This window comes from Rhincodon typus, chromosome 1, assembly GCF_021869965.1.
Source record: "Rhincodon typus isolate 14 chromosome 1, sRhiTyp1.1, whole genome shotgun sequence".
NCBI lineage: Eukaryota > Metazoa > Chordata > Chondrichthyes > Orectolobiformes > Rhincodontidae > Rhincodon > Rhincodon typus.
Genome location: NC_063332.1, coordinates 15,936,664 through 15,947,657, shown reverse-complemented (window position 1 = coordinate 15,947,657; position 10,994 = coordinate 15,936,664).

Genomic DNA, 10,994 nt, shown 5'->3' with positions numbered 1-10,994 from the left:
GTTCCTACTATCTCCGTCGAATATCATCAACAAGTTTAGCCCTTCAGCTCAACCTATTCAATCTATCTTCACATGCAGCTGTCGAATATCATCATTAACTTTTAGCCCTTCAGCCCATCCTATACAGGTCCTACCATTCGTTCTGCAATTCTTGGCCTTGTTGGCCCTCCTTAAACGGATTACCTCAGCCTTTTCTGGGTTGAATTCCATTTGCTACTGCTCTGCCCACCTGACAGTCCGTTGATGTCTTCCTGTATTTTATGGCTATTCTCCTCACTAATTACCATGCTACCAACTTTTTTGCGTCATCCACAGACTTCTTGATCATATCCACTATGTCTGAGTCCAAATCATTAACGAACACCACAAACAACAGGTTCCCAGCACAAGGTCTGAGGAATCCCATTGGAAACAGATTTCCTGTCACTGAAACAGCCCTTTACTATCACTCTCTCCTTCCTGACTCGGCCAATTCTGGATCCAAAGTGCCACTGTGCCATGGATCCCATGGTTCCTTACTTTCTTGACCAGCCTGCAATGAAGAATTTTGTCAAAAGCTTTGCTAAAGTTGTAAAACACATCAAATGCATACCCTTATCACCACTCCTGGTTACCACCTCAGAAGATTTGATCAAATTTGTCAAAAAAATTCCATGCTGTCTAACTCTGATTAATTCCTGTCTTTCCAAGACCAGATGTATACTGTCCCTCAGAATTCTTTCTAATAACGTTCCCACCACCAAGGTTAGACAGACAGACATGTAATTTCCTTTCTTCCTTTTCCAAAAATGCAACAATGTCAGCAGTGTTCCTGACTTCTGAAGCCTCATCTGTGGCCAGAGAAGAGTTAGAAATTCCTGTTAGTGTCTCTGGTATCATATCCCTTGCTCCCCTCTATCACCTGGGACACATCTCATTCGTGCTTGTAGTTTTATCCAACTTTAAGTCTGGTAAACCCTCTCTTACCTCTTCTTTCCCTACACTAATTTATTTTGTTATTCCACAATTCTCCGCCTTAATGTTTATATTTGCATTGTCCTTTCCTATTTTGAAGACCGACACATTGTATTCAAATTGTTTACGTGTTCTGCTTGTATCTTCCTAATAGTGGACTCTAGCATCCGCCCAATGAGGGAAGTAAGCCAACTGGCTTATAATGTTTTGCCTTCTATTTCCTTCCTTATTGAATTGTGGGGCTACATTTGCAGTTTATGAGTATTGCTGGGAACTTTTCTAGAATCAAGAGAAATTTGGAAGATTACAACCAATGCACCCACCATTTCTGCAGCTCCAAACTTTAAGATCTTAGGATAAGGCCATCAGATTGTGGGGACTTTTTCAGCCTTTAGTCCCATTAGTTTTCCTAATGCTGTCTTTTCTAGAGATTGTATTTGTTTTAAAATCCTTTCATTATCTTGCTTCTCACTTTTCTCCCATTCTTGGGATTTTTCTTCAACTGTGAAGATGGAAAAAGAATACTTTCTAAAACTCTCTGCCATTTCCGTGTTTCCTTCAGGGAGACTATTTTCCTTTCTATACAATTGGAGGGCTTTTACTGTCTTTTTTGTTCATATTCCTTGTCAGTTTTCTTTAATCATCTATCAGTCTCTTCCTCAGTTCTTTCGTCATTTATCTTTTCTGTTCCAAGGAGAACACTTTTTTTAAAAAAAATCATTCACAGGATGAGAGCATCTCGGGGTAGGCTGGCATTTATTGCCCATCCCTAATTGCCCAGTGGGCACTTAAGAGTCATCCACATTGCCGTGGGTCTGGAGTCACATGTAGGCCAAATCAGGTGAGGATGGCTGTTTCCTTCCCTAAAGTGAACCAGATGGGTCTTTTCCAATCTGAAAACAACAAATGCTGGAGACTACAGCCAGTCAGACAGCACCCATTGAGAGAGAGCAAGCTAATGTTTCAAGTCTAGATGACTCTTCATCAGAGCTGACGGGAAGTGTGGAGGGAGCAGCATTTATGCTACAGTTGGAGGGGTGGTGTTGGAGTGGTGGGTGTAGGGTGCTGGTGGAGAAAAAATGTTGGTAACTCAGTTTAAGTGATCTGTGATTATGTGAGAATGGCAGAACAATGGTGTGTCTAACTGCCAGACTGGGAGGAACAGACAGTCCCACTGGCATAGGGAAGGGGAGAGAGACATGGTGATGAGAATGTGACAAGTAAAGCTAAAAGAAAGGGAAGAAATGGGTTTTGATCATAATTAGGTCTATTAATTCCAGTTGTTTTAACTGAATTCAAATTTCACCATCTGTGTGGAAGGATTTGAACTTGGATCTCCAGATCATTACCTGGCTCTCTGGATTAATGGACCAGCAATAATACCACTAGGCTATCACCTCCTGAGCTTGCCATCAGAGTGGGCAGCTATAAGATTAAATATCATAAACCGTAAAGATACACAGTAGCAATACAGAACTATTCAACACAGTCACAATGCATTGGATATAACAGAGGATGCAGTTAAGGTGCAACTACCTTTCTCTCTCTATTAAAGGCAACAATTTCCCTCAAGAGTTTTTACCTTAACATCAAGCATAACGGTTTGATCAGGTAATGTGTCATCGGTCTACACTGATGGATACTCATGCTGACTATAAATAAATAACTAATGTTTTCTTCACAAATTATAGATCACAGAATCTCTACAGTTAGGAAGCAGGCCATTTGGCAAATTGAGCCCCCCTGAAGGGCATCCCACCTAGCCCCACCCCCCAACATTTCTCACTTGAGATACAACGGGCAATTTAGCATGGCCAATCCACCTAACCTGCACATCTTTGGGCTGTGGGAGGAAACCTATGCAGACCTGGGGAGAATGTGCAAACTCCACACAGACAGACACCCAAGGTAGGGATTGAACTAAGGTCCTTGGTACTCTGAGGCAGCACTGCTAATCACTGAGCCACCATGCCACCCAATTCTTTCTTCACTGTTGTTGGGTCAAAGTTGTGAGTCTACCTACAGGTATGGACTGCAGTGGTTCAAGAAGACAGCTCACCACCACCTTCTCAAGGGCAATTAGGGATGGATAATAAACACTGGCCCAGCCAGCAATGCTCACAACCTATGAGTGAATTTTTAAAAATCCCTCTTCAGCTCCAGAACATTTTCGCTTGGATGAGTTATGTACATTTCATTCAAGTGATTCTTTCCCAAGCGTGAACATAATCATTTCCTAGTAGCAAGTATGAAGATTATACAGTGCCCAACCGTGCCCAGTTATGTTCTTAAAACATGCCCATAGCAACCAGGGAAGGGGAAACATAGTTGACTATTATTCTATAATGAAAACTGGCTGACAATATATAATGTAAATCAATTATCTTAAATATAAATTCTTGTCTTCAGTAATTAGTTGATTCATTTTATAATGGAGATGTCACGATGCATCAAGAGTATTGAGAATGCCAGCTTTTAATGTTCACTTTGATGAAAGGTATAAAAAGGATATCTCTACTGCAAATAGAGTAAAGGATGCAATAAACTGAATTGTATTCATTATCAAAATTGAAGATAGATTTGAATGGTACAGTGACATAAATGCGTCTCACAATTTGTGGAATGGTTGGAAATTTGAAGCTGCATAATCGCTCCTCATCACCCATTGTTACTCATTTCCAATTACTATCCATTTTTGGCATAAGGGTTGACAACCAGAGATTTAAGATTATTGCCAAAAATAAAAGTGATAAGAGAGTAGCCTTTCCTCTGTTGCCAATGGTTAGAATGGAGAATGCATTGCTTTCAAGTCCATGCTTCCTAAAAGCTTGTCACCCTCCACAATGTACAAGTCGTAGGGCCGTAGAGTACAGATGAGATCCTTCAGCCCAATGAGTCTATACTATCAAAACTATAATAAATCTATACCAGTCCTGCTTTGAAGTCCAAAACCATAGATTTGAATGTTATGACATTTCAAGTGCTCATCCAAGAACATTTTAAAGATTCTGACGTTTCCTGACTAAATCCCTCTCCCAGACAGTTTATTCCAGATCCCACCACCCTCTGGGTGAAAAATGTTTTCCTCAACTTCCCTATACACCTGCTGATTTTTACCTTAAAAGTGTGCCCCCTTGTTATTGATCCTTCAACTGAGGTGAACTGTTGCTTTTATCCACGCTGTCCATGCCCCTCATAAACATATACATCTCTAACAGGCTCCCCCCAACTCAACATTCTCTGTTCCAAAGAAAACAACCCAAGCTTTGTCAGCCTCTCTTTACAGCTAAAGCACTCCAGCCTGGGAAATATCCCGGTGAAATAAAACAAAGAACTGAAGATGCTGAAGATCTGTAACAAATTCCTGGTGAAACTCAATAGGTCTGGCAGCATCTATGGAGAGAAAGCAGAATTAATCTTTTGAGTCCGGTGAACATGCTGTTCCTTCACTGTCACTAGGTCAAAATCCTAGAACTCTCTTCCTCACAGCATTGTAGCTTTTCCCCAAAGACTGCAGTGATTCAAAAAGACAGCTCACCACCACCTTATTAAGGGTAGTTAGGAATGGACAACAGCTGTTTGCACAGCCAATAATGCCCATTTCCCCTGAATGAATTAAACAAGTGTGATGAAGACAGATTCATTTCAGACCCTCCAATGTGGATTGGATTGTTATCTGAAAAGATGACTTGGGAGGCAACCATTTTACAGAGAGAGTCGTTCGGGAGTGGCATGAACTTGTAGAGGAAGTGGTGGGTGTGGGTACAGTTTAAAAGACATTTGGATAAGTACGTGATTAAGAAATGCTTGGAGGGATATGGGCCAAAAGCAGGCAGGTGGTACTAGTTTAGTTTAGGAGTATGGTCGCCATGGACTGATTGGACTGAAGGGTCTGTTTCCATGCTGTATGACTCAATGATTCTGTAGGCTACAGAGAAAAGGCAGTACATGAGGAATAGATGAATTATTCCTGTAGATAGCTAGCAGAGGCAAGACAAACAGGCCTCCTCCTGTGCTGTAACGATTCCAAGATTCTTCCTTGTTTGATTTGAAATGGATTTTTAAATATTCTATTACAGCTACTAAAGATTTCTTTCAGAACATAACATTTGTTCGGTACACTTACTTTTCTTTATTCTTTCATGGATTGCATCACTGACAAGACCTGCATTTGTTGCCCCCCCAATGCAATCTTGAGAACTTGGTACTGAACTGTTTCCTTGAATTACTGCAGAACATCTGGTGTGGAATGATCTGCAGGCAAGATAAGAAATCGGGCATTTGGGACAGAGATAAGTTCAGAGAGTTAAGAATCTTAGTAATTCTCCACCTCCGAGGGCTGCAGAGGCTCAGTGTTTGAGTATATTCGAGACTGAGATTGATACATTTGGGTACCAGGGAATCAAGGGTAAGAGTGAACATTACAGTGGGTATGAAATGTAGGCTTTGATTGTACTCAGTCGTGGAACAGGCATGAGGGCTATCAGGCTTTCTTCTGCACCTACTCCTATGTTCTAGTTTTCTGTTGCAGGTTCAGTAGTAAAACAAACACTCAGCACCGACCTAAGGCATGAACTGTTGATGTATTATCCAGAGAGAATTGAGAGAGACAAAGAAAAAGAAGGAGTACTTCCCAACTAAGCATGAACGAAAAGTTGCTCCAAGTCATCATGTTCCTTTCAAGTGTCAAGAGATGATTGCCTGAAGTAATTTTGGAAATCAAGCTGCTCTGATTCACAACATTGTAAATTATGAATAACCAAGGAATAAAACAATTACTGGTATCCATTTGTACACTTGTGAGAGGAGCAAACAGGCCTTGAATTCTTCATTAATAATTTTGATAGTTGTGTTGATTTCAATGAGACTGAATGTTCTTAGTCCTAATTAAAAGCCACAAGTAATACAATGACAAGCTGCATTTCCTCAGAGTCAATAGGTTTAAAAACTTCTCTGAGACATAACGGAGGCCAGTTTACTCATGATGGCTAATGATGACCATGAAACCATTGCCAATGTCTACTCCTGTTCCTGTCTCTTTCTTATGGAAAAACTCATCTGGTTCACTAATGTCCTTCAGGGCAAAGGAAAATGCCTGGTCTGGCCAATGTGTGACTTCAGAACCAGAGCAATATGCTTCACTTTTAACCGTCATCTGGGCAATTCGGGATGGGCAATAAATGCTGGCCTAGCCAGTGATGCAGGCATGCTGTGAATAATTTTTTTAAAAATTCAATGAGCCCCCATATATATAAATATACATATATAGCATCACAATGAGAAAATTGAAAGTCCAGGTGAAGCAAGTATAATAGTGAAAGATCCTGGTCCTAAAGGTGTTTGAGGCAGGAGTATATTTTCAAGCTCTCAGAGATTGGATCCAATCTTGATACACTACATCAGGCTACCAACAGTGGGTTCCAGATGAATTGGCAGAATGACACAAGCTGTAGAAAACAATGAGCCATTGTATTCTAAGTGACATCGGTAAAACATTGGAAGTCACGTCTTGCTAGTGATTGAGAAGGGCTTTGACACAATTGCAATTACTACAGAACGAGTATGAAAAACATATTCCCCATTGCTTTTAACAGCTGTTTTGTTTGTTTTTATGTGTTCGTATGATGTGGGGATCACTAGGTGGGCATTTACTAGGGGGATTATTGATTGGGGAGTTAAGACTCAGTCAAATTTCTGTAGGCCTGGAGTTACAAATAGGCCAGACTGGGTAACGATGGCAGATTTCATTCCCAAAACAGCATTAAGAAGCAGCTGAGATTTTTATGATGATCAACAGTGCCAACCATTAGGTCAGTTTATGTTTGGCCTCACTCTGATAGTGGAGGAGGCCAAGGATGGACAAGTCACCACTCTAACTCCCCCTCCGACTCCCCAGGTGACACGTCCATCCTTGGCCTCCTCCACTATCAGAGTGAGGCCAAACATAAACTGGAGGAACAATACCTGATATTTCACCTTGGGAGCTTACAGCCCAATGGCTTCAATACTGACTTCACCAGCTTCAAACTGTCTCCACCTCCAACCTGTCCATCTTCAAACTCACCTATCTGCTTCACCTTTCCCACTGACCAACCACAATAACCCCCTACCTGCATCACCAGCTTCAAAATCTCTCCACCTCCAACCTGTCCATCTTCCCACTCACCTAGTCACTCCATCCTTCTCATTGACCAAAAACAATAGCCCCCTCCTGCTTCCACGTATCTCTATAACACCTATCCTCGCCCCATCCCCATACTCTCCCCCTATTTATTTCTGGGCTCCCCTCTGCCTTCCCATTCCTGACAAAGGGTTTTGGCCCAAAACATTGACTTTTCTGCTCCTCAGACATTGTCTGATCTGCTGTGCTTTTCCAGCTCCACATTTATTGACTCTAACTTCCAGCATTTTCAGTCCTTATTGTCTCTAATAATGCCAGCACTTTTGGAAATAATCTCAAGGAGTGGATATGTGCTAACACATGCCAAGAACTTGGGAGAACACTCCAAGTGATTCCCTCAGTTGTGACTGGTTGCACTGGAAAAATAATTCGGAATGTATTTTGCTTTGTGTTGGAATCATTACAGTGTAAAATGGCAGCAGTGGAATTTCTTATGCTTAAAGGAATTTTAAAAAACACCCTGTCTATTTTTTCCTCCTGATGATTAAGCACTTGGACTTCAAACCAAGGAAAAGGTAACAATAAAATGTGTAAAATGGATGTGTGTGTCACAGAGAGATGCTGCTTCAGACTTTACTAATGGCATACTCACAACAATGTTTGCAGATATATTTCACAATCTCACTAGCTAGGCTGGCAGAAAATGATGTTAGTATCAGTTTGGACAATTTGTTTAGCAAAGAAATGGCCAAATACTCCATTTATTTTGTACCAATTCCACCGCCCACATAGTCTTCTTCACTGATTCTGGAAATGCTTGAATTAGTCCATGGAAACATGAAATGAATCCTTTTGGCATGATCGAGAAGGATCCAACATTTAGCTAATGATAACTCAATACGTCATGAAGTGCTGCAATTCTTCAGCGTCGCAGGAAGAATGAGACACTGTTAACTGGATTTCTCCAAACTGATGCCTATTCTGCTGCTGTTGGGATAATGCTGTTCTGTTTCAACTGCATACTTAGTGGTGGAAATTGTGAACTGCTTTCATTGGATATGTGCATCATGAATGAGGCCAGCATTTGTTCCCATCCCTAAATGCCTTCAAACTGAATGGCTTGCCAGGCCATTTCAGAGGGCAGTGTCAACCATATTGCTGTGGTTTTGGAGTCAAAAGTAAGCTATATGAGACAAGGATGCCAGATTTCCCTGCCTAAGCGACATTAGAATCCCTACACTGTGGAAGCAGGCTATTCAGCCCATCGAGACCATACCGACCCTCCTAAAATGATCCCACCCACACCCATCCCCCTCACATATTCCTGCATTTCCCATCACTTATCCACATAGCCTGCATATCCCTGGTACTATGCACAATTTACCATGGCCAACCAACCTATCCTGCGTATCTTTGGACTATGGGAGGAAACCAGAGCACCCAGAGGAAACTTACGCAGGCATGGAGACAACTTGCAAACTCCACATTGAAGTAACTGTACAGAGGCCAGTATCTCATCACCAAATCTGCCTTTATTTACATAAGAACAATGCATGGACTCTGATCAGCTAGCTCAGAGCCAGCCCCTAGACTAAGGAGACTGTCAGAGACCCCTGTTTATATCTGTCAGCCAGGGCTCCCTGATTGGCACAGGTTAACAGCTCCAATCAGGGAACTCATGCTCAGTCAGATCGACCTGGCCAACCTCATTCTAATCGGTGTGCACACAGAGAGTCACCCAAGACTGAAATCAAACCCGGGTCCCTGGCTCTGTAAGGCAACAGTGCTAACCACCGAGCCACTGTGCCACTAGTCATCACATTAGTGAGCTGGTGGTGAGAAGGTGGTGCACTGCTTTCTTGGGCTGCTGCAGACAACATGCTATAGGTGGCCCCACACTACCCTTTAAGTAGGGAATTCCAGGATTTGAAACCAGCGACAGTGAAAGAACCGTGATATAATTCCAAGTTAGGACGGTGAGTGGCTTAGAGGGGAACTTGCAAAAGGTGGTGGTCCCATGTATTTCTACCTTTGTCTTTCTAGATGGAAGTGGTCATGGGTTTGGCATGTGTTGTGTAAGGATCTTGAGTGAGTTCCTGCAGTGCGCCTTATGGATTACATATACTGTTGCTGTTGAATGTTGGTGATGGAGGGAGTGGATGCATTTGATGTGGTGCCAGACAAGTATGCTGCTTTGTCCCGGATGGTGTCAAGCTTCTTGAGTGTCATTGGAGCTGCACCCATCCAGGCAAGTGGGTAGTATTCCATTACACTCTTGACTTGTGCCTTGGAGAGGCTTTGGGGAGTCAGGGGTTAAGTTATTCGCTGCAGTATTCCTAACCTTCGACCTGCGCTTGTAGCCATTGTGTCTATGTGGCAAGTCCAGTTGAGTGAAATTGAAAAAGAGACTTCAGTATAATCATTGCGTCGTTGTGGGTGAATGGACTGGATCAGCATTTGTATGAATCAGCAATGTTTATATGGTCATCATTAAGTTTAATTCTAGATCTTTGTTTATTGAATTCAAATTTCACCATTTGTAATTCAAATCAATATCTCAAGAACATCAGCTGGGAATCTAGGTTATTATTCTGATGTTATCAGCATTCTTCCAAACATGCTGACCATGATATGTAACACAACATGCCCCTTTTTTAAAGATACAAAATTCCTATCAGATATACACAGTTGTACATAGCACATATTGCCAGTTCAATCATTATTCAAAAGGTAGAATAGAGTTTACAAGATTAACATTTTAAACTTCAGTGTAATGCTTTGGAGATTTGACAACTTGTTCAGATTTAGTGATCACAAACCTTTCTGAAAAGTACCTGCTGTGCTCAGTTACTGGTTGCTGTCACTCAACATCACCAGAGAATCATTCATCACACTGGAATTTTCTTCTTCTTTCTCAAATTGCTTGGTTGGTTTTCTGCCTACTGCTCTGAGTTTGTTTCTGTTCCTTCACTAGCTAGAACCATGATCAGTAATTACGTGCATGATCTGGGCTGGTTGCCTGTTCTGGAAACCTTTTCTGGTATCTAAGAACTTTTAAGTGGATTTCAAACTAACATTCTCTGCGCAGTGCATAGTTGTGCTAGTTAGTTAGCTGTTCACTCATTGTGAACTCTCATTCTTCTTTGTCTTTAACTGTGCCTTGACATGGTTAGACAACAGTTTGCTGAGCATGGTTGTTCACACTTGCCTTCTGAGCAGAGGTTGTGCTGGGAAAGGTAGTCCATTCTCCATTGGTGTTGCTCTAAAGTAGCCCAATACCACAGTGTGAATTCCTTGCTCTGCTGCTTGACACTTAGTGATCATTGATTTAATAGTTTGTATTACACGTTCTGCTAGACCGTTCGAGCGTGGATAGTGGGGTAATGATGTGATTATGGGCCACACCCATCTTGTGCACATGTCTGGAAATGGCATGCCAGCAAACTGTGGCCTGTGGTCAAATACAGTGCATTCTGGGATAGCATTTAAGCTGAAAATAATGCTCATCAAGTCAGCAATGGTCACAATTGTGTTACTAAGTTGTTGAAAAATGGTAAATTTGGATAAATAATTGTCACAAGGACTTAATCTTCACCAGGCACAGTGAACAGATCTGCTAATACTTTTGTCCAAGAAATGGATGGAACATTACTTTGGAGGATGAGCTGTATCCATTGTTGGAGTTGATACATTTGGCATGTTCCAATTGTATTCAAACATCATTAAATATCCGGAATCATCATTGGTCAGCACGCAGATTCACCAAAATTCCTTAGAGCAACATGAGTACAATATCTTGGTGACATGCTTTTAGTACTAGGACTTGGTTTCCTTTGGCTAGTTCATGTTCCATCTACAGTTTTGGATGGCTGTCTGTATTCACAGAAGTTGATGCTGCTAATTGTCTGAATTCCTTGAA